We start from the raw sequence: 12,992 nt of genomic DNA, 5'->3' as shown, positions 1-12,992 counted from the left end.
TGACTCACCATGTACTTGGCCTGTAGGCAGAGAAACAAAGAGCTTATCCCGAGGACATAGTTAAATTACAGGAGACATGTTCATGTATTTGGTTTATCTTGCTAATCTTTCGTAGGTAATGCCCAGAGGGACAGAAATCCCTTCTTTGGTCATTTATGAGGGGTAGAAATGTGGTCTTAACGGACTGTGGATGCTGTCTAGTGTGGTAGTATTTTTCGGTATTGTGTTCAAATTATGTAGGTTTTTCTAGAATTCTAACAAATGGGGGATGGGCGCAAGAACTAGTCTGTACCTAGATTGTGCTGCATTTTGGAAAAGATTATTTATTTGACATGATAGTTTGTGTTCATTTAACAAATACTGCTTCACGTGAGTTATCTCATTCAATTTTACCATGACCCTGTGATATAAATACAATTCCTCTGCCTGTTTGAGGAAATTGAGACTCAAAGATATCAGGTAATTTCCCCAAATCATTCTTGAATTAGGTGATAGGACCAGGATTTTAATCAACGTGGTCTACCTCTAAAACCTGTGTTCTTAACCACTGCGCTATATTGCTTTTCATGCATTTTCTGCTACCAGTTCTTCTATATGCTTTCAATTTTTAAAAGGAAGGTGGTTTATTCTCTCCTGAAGGTATTACACATCAAACAAAGTAAGATAAATAATATGTCTAAACATTGTAAGTACTATGATGAAAACTTAGCTGCTAAATGAGGAAAAGATCAAGTTTAAATGCTCAGTTGACAGGGTAGATCAATGAACGGGGTGCCTTCTGTACTGTTAGTGACGAGCCTTTTAACTCTAATAAATCACAGGGATATAACTTGAGCCTTATGAGGAAGAGCATTCTATTACTAATGGATCATCCTGCAGGAACATAAACAAGATGTAAAAGTAAATGAAGTCAAATCCTTTGATTTATTTAGAGAGAAGAGTTTTGTTTTTTCACAATTCATCATTATTCCATTATTAACATAACCTTAAGGCAGTTGGTTTTAATTTATGTCACTGTGGAATTTCTCTGGGGCTGTTGATTGTTTTGTTTTGTCGGGGTTTTTTGGTAAATAAATATCCCCTAAATAAGGACTTTTAGCTGAGCAAGTGAAAAGCTGCAGCTGTTGGGCTCGCGCGTGGGACGGAAGCATAACCTAGCGAGCTTCCCATCACACGCTCCCATCGTTGATAACTCTTTGGCATTCTTAGTGTACAACTGTGGCTGGTAAAGCTGTTGGTGGAGCATTTTCCCTGCAGAATGTAGCAAACGGTTAGCTACCTCTCAGAACTCCCGAGTTCTCTCCCAACGCGAAGCTTTGACAATCATCAGGGATGCTTGGAGAATGGCTCAGCCAGCTTCTTGAGGAAAAAGCTAGATGGGCCCAGAGAGAGAAGGCAGCCTGACAGCTCCCTCTCTCACTGTTTAAGAAATAGCAATTTCGGATTTGAAGTGTTCAACTACCTTGTTTATATTTTTAGGAAAATATATATGCAGCATATGTTCTGTTTGCTTGTATATATTTGGAAGTTAAAATATGTGTGCGTGCATGCATGCAAGGTTTAATTTCTGTACTAAATATAAACCAGCTGACTTCACGGCCGTGTGTTGTACATTAGCCAGTGTATGTGCCTGGTGTTGAGAGAGGCTGAGATGATCCTGCGTACATACACACCCCCCTCCTGTATACTCACACATTTTATGTAATGTGCTCTCTCTGAACACGTAAAAATGCAGCACGTATCTGTTGTTTAGAGATATGAATTGTACTCTATGCACATGTTTATGGTATTTATAACATGTTCATTTTTACCTTTGTATACATACACCTGTACCAATGTTAGAAAATGGAAATCTGTGTCTTCCACTACCACACACTAATATTTAAGGCTTGAAAATTCTGGTTACAGGTTTTTTGTGGTGGTGTTCTTTTGGCGAAAATCCAGAATGGTCCATTTCCTTGTTCCCTCAGTTCTCACACTGTGTGCTCCCACTGTTTGTAAGGGAACAAATGAAGCGGCTGGAGGCGGGGAATGGGGGGGTGTCTTGCAGGCAGGCAAAGACACGTGAGCTCCCACCGTGATGTGCATCTCTCGCCGCTCCAGCTGGAACCTCAGCTTGCACACAACTCGGCAGTCCATGTGTGCGCAAACGCCTTCTTGCAGCGAAGCAGACCCTTGAGAAGGATGGGCCTGGGCTTTTCACTCAAAGCTTCATTTAACTAGAAGGGAATAGATTGAGTCCTCACTCTAAAAGCCAGAAATACTTCACCATGAGAAATGAATATTCCACTAAAAATAGAAACAAGCCCATTTTACAGAGATTTCCAATATCTCAAGGTTGGATAGTACTCAGAAATGCTGGTGAGAAGGTAGCAGCCAAGATTTCTCCAAATCCACCCCCACCAACTCCATCCTCCACCCAGAAGTGCGGCTCCTACTAGAAAAATAAAATAACCTCAGATCGCCTGCACTGGCAGAATGCATAAACAGAAACTCAACTCAGAGTGCATTCTAAAACCTGGCAAGAAACTGAAGGGCAGGGACTGGATCATCCCTAATATATTCCTTGGTGCAATAGGAAATACTTGGGGTAATGATCTGAGGGAATTAATTGCTGCTAATATCAAGAACTCCTGAATTGGCCAAGCACTGTGAAAATCTGGACCCATGAAATGACATGTGGTATAAAGTTGGAAGCTTACCAAGAACTACAGCTTTAACATTCGAAGACTCTGGGCAGGTAGGGATCATGTTGAAATAGCTGTTCATGGGCATTCATACTGGTTGTTCCTTAAGCAGCCTTAGGCCTTTTATATGATGCAAAGCGCATGCTGGTTCTTTTGCAGAGTCGTGGAGAAGTGTCTCTGTCACATTCACTGACACCGTGTCAGGCACCACCCTTCGGGGGAAGGTGTCAGTGGTGTATCCCACAGAGACAAACAGCCGGTGGAGAGCAGATACGCCCTGGTTGGTCTGTTTGCGATCCTCCCTGTCATCAGATGGGGATGAGGAGACCTTCTGCATCCAACTGTGAGTTCAAGGATGATATTAGATGCAGCTTGGCAAGGGAACACACGGAACAATTCAGAGAAGGATAGAGTAAAATTGTTGTGGTTGAGGCAAATATCCTCATTCCTCTGGTTTGCAACCCACATGGGAAACATTACTTTTTGTTGTTGTTTCTAGCTAGTTTTAATAGCACTGCATTTCCTGCTAGCATCCACCATTTGCACCTCATTCGAGCGATCTGTGTGAGGTTTGTTGTTTTTCCTAATTATAAAAAAACATAAAACATGTGCCTCTGTCTTCACACTTAGAGTTCTATGCCTACATCATAGAGGCCCCTAGATCTCAGGGGTTGCTTGGCTGCTACTCAAGTATCTTGAAACTAAAGCCAGGAAGTGCCTTTTCTGTCCACTGAGATAAGCCCATTCACAGCTGGCTTCACTGTTTGAAGGTAGGACAAGGAGAGAGGAGAGCTCCTGCCTCCCAACTTTGTCATGCCATACTCAGGACTCAGCTGGATATGGGTGTCCAAGGCCGGCCTGCAACAGCTGAAGAAATCAGATGTTTATAAGACGCTTGCTCTTGTACTCCAGATCTGGGGTACCCTCTGCGGGAGGCTCTGTCTTGCACTGACTTCTCTCTCTTGTGGGGACAAAGAGAGACATTATCCTTGCTGTAACCCAGCTCTGCTGCCACGAGAAGAGCTGTGCCTCAGTGAAGTCCTAAAGTGGCAGGGTATCCTATCGCGTTGGGAAGGTAAGTCAGGTTAGGGTATTACTGGGAAAGGGGAAATGGAAACATCTAGGTTTTTTGCCTTGTGTCAAAGATTGTCTTCCCAGGAACTGGATTTAAGACGTGCTTGACCAGGTTGAAGGTAAGGAGGTGTTGAGTGGCAGCGGGTGTTTTCCCCCCGCCAGTGTCCTCTTTCCCCTTCACCCCTGAGCTCCTTGAGACTTACTGGCAAGGATTTGATCGATATGCTCTCAAAGGGCCTGCTGAGAACCTAAAACGCTCTGGCCACTTGGCCTCTAACTGGAGGCCAGGTCGGGTTTGGTCCTTCGTTGGTACAGAAAACACCCCCTGAGGCCCTGTGGCATGCCAGGCTCTGGCCCGGGTTGCAGGCTTGGTGGGGATGAGATGTTATTTCATTGGGTGTGGGGAAAGTAGTCTGGTCTACAGTAAATTGCATGTTCCCAGAGCCCTGCCAGCTGATCCCCAGTTCCTCCAGCGCCCCCGATACTTGGAATGCTTCTCTTACACTTGTTGTTTTAAGTTATGCGCAGATATTTGTACTCTAAGTAAGAGCTTTACATGGTGAGAGTAAGGGACCAGCTCTTCTTTCCTTTTCCACGATTGAATGTGTCCTTCAGAGGCCACCAGAGAATTCCTAAGTTCACAAACCCAGAGTATTTTTCCCCCTTTCCTCCTTGATTAATATCCTACACAAACTTATCTCACACGTCGTGAATTAACTGATAGAGAGGATTCCATGTGCTGTGGCTCCTGCTCCCCAGTTCTCAGCCTCTTGATTCTTTCTAAGGTCAAGACTAGGTTGGACTTGTTTTTTCTTGTGAAGAAACAGGCTGTAAACTTTCCAGCCGTGAGCACTTGCTTATTTTGGTTTAAAGGGACTTCAGCTCAGGGGCTCCGATTACAGAGTAAAGTGAGGAGAAGTGGGCTGGAGCCTGCCCTCCTGTTGTTTCTTCTGTTGTGATCTGGTTGTTAGGGGTAGAGTGGGGTGAAAAACAGGGCAAGAGCCCTTTGAGTCCTGGAGTTGATAACCTTGGCTTCCAGGAGCTTGAGTGTGTGTTTCCATGACTCTCCTGGAATACCTGATACAAACTGCTACCCAAACCAAACCCATCATAACCTTTAAAGCAAACCTGCGATTTGCTTCCAGAGAGAAGCTGCCGCTCCCCGCGTTTCCCAGACCTCGGCCTCCTCTGGTTCTCTGGCATGTCAGCACTTGCCTTCTGCTGTTTCCATCGCGCTCCTCCCCAGCTCAGCCACGGGGGCCCCAGCTCTCCCAGGATCGGGGTATGTGCCCCTGGAGCCCAGACTGCCTTGCACATAAATCTTCCTGGTCCACCTGCAGTTCGTCTGTCAGCAGCTGCCCTGCTTTGCTGCTGGATGGGCTATTCCCACACATCCTGAACCCTCTGTGGGCCACTGGAAATGCAGGCTGGCCCCGTGCCATCTCCAGGTCTTCGTCTGTCTTGTCCCGTGTCGTTGCCTGCCATGCCCAGGCTCTGCTCTCCTGAGTGGTTTCATGAAGCCCAAACTAGTAGTGCATGAGCAGCCACATGACGACTATGGCCGACTGCCGTGAGGAGACCTTTTCTGAACTGCTGCTCTTTTTTCCAGCAAGACTTATTCCAGAGCCGCTGATATCAGCCAGGACATGAGTCAAGATAGGGAACTAGACAGCCCCAGAGGTTCTGATGGGCGTGAACCAGATATGAGCAATATTCATAGGTTATCTGCCTTTTTCTAATGGAAGCAGATTTTTCCAGTATGGCAAATAATGGTCTATTATCTGAGGGCAGATGAACACTTTTAAGTCCCTTCTAGGTGCTGGGCACTATGTTGAATAAAAATGCATAGTGCAGTGGTTCAAGAACATGGGTTTGATCTAATCTGTTTATTAGCTGAGTGCCCTTGGGCGGGTTCGTCTCTTGGAACCACCCATAAAAACAGCATGCACCCGTTACTTGGAGTTGCTGTGAGGATCGAGAGGAGTCAGGGAAAGCCGCACTTTCAAAGTGCGCGGCCTGTAGTGAGCAGTCCACACCTGCCAGTTATTGTGATGCTGTTGGTCTGCTGGGGCAAATGGAGTCCTTCACTGAGGAGAGATCAGCCACAGGAGGCAGGATGTGAGTGTCACAGATGGTGAGTCCCAGGTAGTTCTGGAAAAGCAGGGTCTGAGAGGCTTCACAGAAGCAAAAGTTGGGCTGGGACTGAAGAATGAGTAGAACTTAGATCGTTTGATCTGAGGGAGTTCCCATTTTTCTGCAGTTTGGGGGAGCTTGTAGCAGAAAGAGAATGGAGCTGGGGTTAGAAGAAAGGGCCTCTCTGTTTTCCACACTCACTCAGTGTGAGCTTGGGCACAACCCTGAGCCTGGGTTTCCTGGTTGTAAAGGGGACAGGGAACACCTGCTCTGCCTAGCTCCTGGGGCCATGGAAGACACACGGGGCAATCACAAAAAATGCTTTGAAAATTGTAAAATGCATAACAAGACTCATGTCATTATTAGATGCTTAAGATTAGAAAGAGAGACTCCCAGAAGAACGCCAAGCCACCTGAGACTGCAGTCATGTAGCCTGCGTGACCCAGAGCTCGGGAGGAGGCACGGACGGCCCTGGGAAGGTCACAGGTCGCTGCTAACACATCCGCCCCGACTCCTCTCCGACTGCGGAGAATATGTTCACGGTATCTCCATTCAGAGTACCCGAGTTAGCATGTCACGTCCTCCAGACAGTAACAACCACCGGAACAGTCAATAGCCATCACAACCATCGTAAAACAACAGCCACGACCATTTATTTGGCACCTACAATATGTTAGACACTCTGCTGAATACTTTACAGACTTCACCTTTCTTAGTTATCAAACAACATCACAAAACAGCTATTATTATTCCCAGTTTAGAGGTTATTAAGTTGAGGCTTAGAGAAATAATTTGCCTTGTTCCGTAGTAAGTGGCAGAGCTGGATTTAACTCAAATTTATTTGATTCCAAAGCTTAAGCTCTTTGTGCCATTTTACTGTTAATCTAAGAAAACAATGTGTTTTTTCCCCAGACCCTGTGCCAGGTTTCCTGTGGAGGATTAAGCATGAGGATGAGTTAAATGAATAAAATGGTTAATGTTCAGAGAGTCCCTCTCTCTTTACCTGTAGCTCTATTGGAAAACTTGGAGCCCACATTATTTCCTATCACCACCACGTGTACTTTCTAGTCCAGAGACTGGGGTGCAGTAATAGGAATGATCCCTCGTACTTACCCTGGGCTTTATATGTTCGTTCTTTCATTTGAACGTCGCAAGAAGCCCATGAAGGGGTATTATCTGTTTTACTCATGATGAAGCCGAGGTTAAGAGAAGTCAAAGCACTTGCCCAAATTCTCAGCTAATAATTGAGAGAGCTGTCTGGAATATTACAATTATTACTAATAAAAGTAATAGCAAGGGTAGAGTGTTTCTTACATCCTGTGTACAGTGGGCAACATGAAACAATGAGAATGTTTTTCCACTTTGGAATGCAATGGTGTGACGTTCGGGGATGTTAACTACCTGTACTTACGTATACTTAAAATGATCTCAATGTCACGTACATTTAAATAATCAAATCCTGTTACTTGCTGGAAAATGAAAGGTTTATTCTTGAATAATAAGGCTGGAGTTGAAGGAATAGGGATCAGCTATTAAATACTTATCACGGCACAAAGGTTTCTGAATGTCAAATGTTAAACTCTTCTGCATTCAAGAGGAACTTTGCTCTGAATCTTCAGTCCCCTAGGGTACCTCTCCTGTCTGTGCCTGTCAGCTCACTGTTAGGTATTTTAAATAAAGCCTTCCCTAACGTGCAGAACTCCTTCTGGTCCTGCCTTTTAGGAAGGATACATAAATAAATTGTGTACCGTGCCTTGGCATTTTTGTTTTCTTTTACCTTTTCCTTACTGTGTGCCCACCCCACCCCCAGTCTTCAGAAGTATAAAGCGAAGGTAAAAAGAGCTTCAAAAACAAGGTCTCTGGGGAAGTATGTAAATGAAGACATGTCTATGGGAAAATTAAGGGATGGGAAATTCAGCAAGAAAGAAATTCATTGATGTTGTGATGAAACGTTGTCACTGGAGATGATGACAAATGAGAATCCGTTCCCATGGGGACCTCGCACTACCTGCTGACCCTTTGACCCATGGCTGGATGTTGGCTAGCCCAGGAATCGACCCAAAAGATGACAAGATGGTGTTAGTCCCGTTGTCTCATCAGCATTCGGGAACCCCTTAGGGGATGAAGGGAGGAGGATGAAGAAGGATAGACGATGAAAGCTGAGCTGTGGAAAGAAAAGTGTTTTTAATTACACTGAGGAGGACTGCGGGTCCACCTGCAGCTTTCTGTTGAGCCCGTCTTTGTTCTCTCCTGTCTGCAGGGATCGTGGCAGGATACAGACCCAGAATCTGTCGGGCCTCTTGGAAGGTTCTGCGTTGGTAGCCGGTCCTCTTCCGTTGAATGGACACATTCAGGGTTTGATCTCTCTGCGGGCTGTCTTTACTCTAACAGATTCTGCTGGGCTTGCCGAGCAGCCCGGGGTTGGCTGGCATGCTAAAAGGGATGCTTTTAGGGAAAGAAAAAAAATACCCCATCGTGGAGCGTGTGTGGAGGTCGCCATCGTGAGTCCCCATCACATGCCTCATCAGAAGGGCACAGGGAGGTCATCTAGGCAGTGGGGTCAGTGGAGGCCAGAGCACCTCTGGGAGTTAAGAGACCTTTAAGCTCCAGGCGCCTCCGTTTCTTCACTTGTAAAAATGGGAATCACGATTTCATCTTACTACCCTATGATGACAGATAAATTAACTCAGAGGAAAACATTCAGTTCTGAAACTTAGCTCCTGAAGGAAGGGAACAATACATCCACTCTGTTCTTCTTCCAGGCTATGAGCAAAGGAACAGACTCCAGGAATAGTTAGAACAATTTAAGTTATTAAATAACTTAATAACTGTGGTGTAACTTGTACCACGGTAGTCAGCTAATAATAGGTAGGCATTGTTTTTGCAGGATACGTTATTTCAGATTTGGCCGTATGCCTTTTTTATATGGGTGGTAGAATTCAGCAATTCTAAACTTCCTCAAAGTCTTGATTTTCATAGGAATTAGAAAAATTCTAAATGAAATATTAATTTAAAAAAACCTCATTATAAAGTTATGAGACTATGTATGGCTTATGATATTCTGCCAAGAATTTCACAGCGTGTGTTAAAATGGATTTGAAAAGAAATGGCGGGGGTGGGGGTGGGGGTGGGGGTGGGGGTGTTGGTCCATGTGAATTACGAAGAGAAGCCGTGTTGCAAAGAGGTTGACGGCTTAGCCTTCTGAAGTCAGAATACTCCTGGGTTTGGATCCCAGCTCTACTACTTACTAGCTTTATGACCTTGAGGAAGTGATTTAACCTTCAGTGTCTGCTTGTGGAAAATGGAGATGTGTACCTTATAGGGTTCTTTGAAGAATTAAATTGATGTATGTTTGTGAGGTGCTTAGAACAGTGCCCCACACATAGTTCACACTAAACAAAGATTGGCAGTTATTACTGTTTATACATAAGGCACGATAAGGTGCTACAACATGAAGGACTGGGGAGCTTCTGACTGAGAGGTGTGAATCCAAGTGTAGGGAGCTTGAGTTTGAGACCTTTTGTTAACTGTCATGTGTGTCTGGGCTCTGTGTGCAGGTTACTGCCCCCACTAATGAAGAATGCGCTTCCACCCCCCCGGACCCCCAACCGGGAGGCTGAAGGCAGACATTCCTGCCACCCCCTACTTCCCGCAGAGCCCCTCTCCCATTAGCCAGTCCCTCTCTCCCCCCACCACCACCCCAAGGAACACTTAGTTCCATGGTCAGTCCAGCGGTGGGGGCCTCGGTGCCCTGGCCAATTATGCCAACAGGAGTTTTCTATTCCTCAGATTGTGTGATTTGTCATAATTTTTTGTTTCAAGCCACTGTTGCAGCTTCTGTTAAGTTTGGTTGGTTAGGGGCACCATAGCTGAGCAGGTGGATACACAGGCTTTATAGACAGTTCTGAGTGTGAATAAGTAAGTGGATTCTTTCACTTGTTTTGTGGCTTTGGGCCACAAAATGACCTCATCGACATAAAATAACAATACCTACGTTGTAGGGTCCTTGTGCCTAGTGTATGGTAAGAACCACTATATGGTAGCTGTTATCATTTTCTGAAGAACCCTGAAGTCTCTTTGCAGCAGGTTTATAATCTGCAGGCTACAGTCTTGATAATTCTGATGATTTGGAGGCAGAGCCTGTGTCTGAGCAGCCTTGTTTAGCTTCACTGCAACATGTCGATCTCAGGATGGAATTCAGCCTGTCTTGTGTGTTCCAGTTACGTGCTGCTGCATAACAAGCCACCCCAAACGTAGTGGCATAAACAACTATTTCTTTATGCTTACAGATCCTGTGGGTCAGGAATTCAGACCAGGCCCAGCAGGGATAGCTTATCTCTGCTCCACCATGTCTGGGGCTTCATCAGGGGAGACCCGGGGGCTGGAATTATCTGGAGGCTTCTTGACTCATATCCGGAGCCTGGGCTGGGATGACTTGAAGCCTTGCTCCGCTGGAGCTGCCAACCAGGCACTTAGCTGTGGCCTCTGCGTGTGTCTTGGACGACTTACAGCATATGGTGTCCGAGAGCATTCCAAGAGAGACGCGCAGATGCGGCGGGGCCCTTGTGACCCAGCCTTAGGAGTTACATGGTGTCACTTTCTCTCTGTTCTATGGGTAGAAGCCATCGTAAGCCTACCCAGATTCAAACAGTGGGAACAAAGGGAACACGCACCCCACTTCTCAATGGAGATGAGTGTTAAAGAATTGCAGCAAATTTTTATAAAACTGCTGGGATTATGGCTCTATCTTGGGCCATGCTAGGACTTCTGACTTCTGCCCACAGCAAAGCATGCTATACAGTCTATTGCAACTACTTAACTCGGCCATCGTGTGATGGCAGCAGCCGTAAACAATATGTAAACAGGTGACTGTGTCTCAATAAAACTTGACATTATGACACTGAAATTTGAATAGGTATTATCACAAAATGCCTTTTTTAAAAAAGACATTTAAAAATGAGTCAGTCTTAGTTCACACTAAAACAGGCAGTGGGCTGAATTAGAATATCATGACCAACTAGAACTGACGATTTTTAAGTTAGAATTCTCCAAATGTGTAGAAGAAGCACTTGGGTGTTTGTGTGTGTGTGTGTGTGTGTATGTTTGTGTGTGTGTGAGAGAAAGACAGATTCCACTTGAAGTGAATTGATGCAGATGCTATTTGGAATTTCAGTCCTTTTAATTACACCTTATCTTTATCCTGTGACAGAACATTTGTTCCCAAGGGCAGTGGAGGACTACACTCCTGATACTTGTAGGTGGACAATTAATGATATTTATTTTATTTCAGAACCTAAAGAGAAAAGATAGAACTCAGTCTTGATGGAGTTTCCAGAGATACATATTGTTGTATATTGTTAAAAAAGAGGTTGTTGATCCTTAGACCAAAAGATAAGGTTGATGACTCTTGGGGTGAATTTTTTTTTTTTTTTACCTTTATTAATTCATTAAATATTTTTTGTCTGCCTACAATGCCAGGCTGCGTCCTAGGTGCTGAAGATACAGAGATGAACAGAAACATGAATAGTCCCTGTCTGTACAGAGCATACAGTCTAGTGGGATAACCAGACCTTAAGCAGCTAATAGCATTAAAGTATAATGTGTGTTATGATGGGGGAAAGCAGGGCACTGTAAGAATCGACGTTAGGTTTTTAAGCTGGATCTGTTATTCTCTCTTCCTCCTCAACCGCCCGTTGATATGAGAGTCTGGGAAAAAGGGATGGTTTTATTAGTGCAAACTACTGTTTAAAAAACACATCAGCACATCTACTGATAATGAGAGAATAGTCCTATCTCTGTATTTGGGCTACATTTTAAAGAACTGTAGGCATATGTGATAGCCTGTTTCGTATTACTTTGGAAAAGGAAAAACAAAGAACAAAATAGAAATTTGTAAATATTGAAATTTGTTAGATTTTTATCCTCCTTAAGGTACCATTTTGAATGGGTGGAGGAATAACCTAGAACAGTTTGAGGCCTATTGACTGAATTACAGATTGGGATAATTATCTTTGATTTTTCTCTACATTAGGTTTTCTCAAATAGGACACCACAGTCACGCACGGTTCTCATCGCTTCTCGGCCTTTTGGCTAAGATCAAGTGCAGTCATGCACTGTTCTGGTCGGCAATGGACCGCATATATGACAGTGGTCCCATAAGATTAGTACCATGTAGCCTAGGTGTCTAGTAGGCTGTACCATCTAGGTTTGTGTAATTACACTCTGTGATGTTCATACAATGACAAAATCACCTAAGGACTCATTTCTCAGAAAGTATCCCTATCGTTAAGTGACGCAAGACTGTGTTGACATTTTGGGCCATATAATTCTTGGTCATGGGGAGTTGTGTGCGTTGTAGGACGTTTAGGAGCATCCTGGCGTCCACCTACCAGATGTCAATTGCCCTCTCCACCAAGTTGTAGCAACCAAAATTGTCTCTAAACTTTGCCAAATGTCCCCTGGGGCTGCAAAATCGGCAGTGGTCTAAATAAAGACGGGACATTAAACTGTGTCTGAACATTTTATCTCACTGACTTCAACGAGAAAAATGTATGTATTTTTAAATAGTAAGAAGTCTAGTTCAGGAAGCACAATTGCAGGTGGACTACTTAAATTTTGAGACACACAGTTTCTCCTTTGAAAGTACTGAGATGAATTTGGACAACCCATTATCAAATTAAACATTACACTCATATTCTTCTCTTATGTCCGGGAATTTTTCTGAACTTTATAGTCTGTGCGATATTTAGTAAGGCTGAGAACCTCAGTTATTTAACTGAAACTCTGAAGGTTCCAGAATATCATTGGAACAAAATTAAATTTTAAAATGGTCTGGAAGGTAACAACTGAAGATATTCTCATCTGGCTCCATGTTCTCAGCCTGTAAGCTGTTGGATTGTGTGAGATACATGGCCCAGAGGAGATGATTAGTTCTCCTCTCGTGTGCTGGTAATGAATAGCTCTGCAAAACCAATTAGCTGTAATTTTATCAGTCATTTCATTTGGGTAACATTTTGTTTAAGGGGAAGAAAAACAACACTGTTTTCCTTGGAGATCTGTAATTAAGCTGTGATATTTGATGAGAACAATGGAGGAAAA

The 12,992-nt window shown here is 44.1% G+C and overlaps 1 protein-coding gene across 2 annotated transcripts in view; it reads left to right on the top strand.

Annotated features, from left to right (window-relative positions):
* The window catches only part of CACHD1 (cache domain containing 1), a 208,221-nt gene that overhangs the window by 96,517 nt on the left and 98,712 nt on the right, over positions 1-12,992 (top strand). The gene's annotated exons all lie outside the window — the stretch shown is intronic.

This window comes from Ceratotherium simum, chromosome 2, assembly GCF_057802395.1.
Source record: "Ceratotherium simum simum isolate JZ-2026a chromosome 2, ASM5780239v1, whole genome shotgun sequence".
NCBI lineage: Eukaryota > Metazoa > Chordata > Mammalia > Perissodactyla > Rhinocerotidae > Ceratotherium > Ceratotherium simum.
Note: the sequence above shows the minus strand (reverse complement) of the source record. Positions and strands in the feature narration are given on the sequence as shown.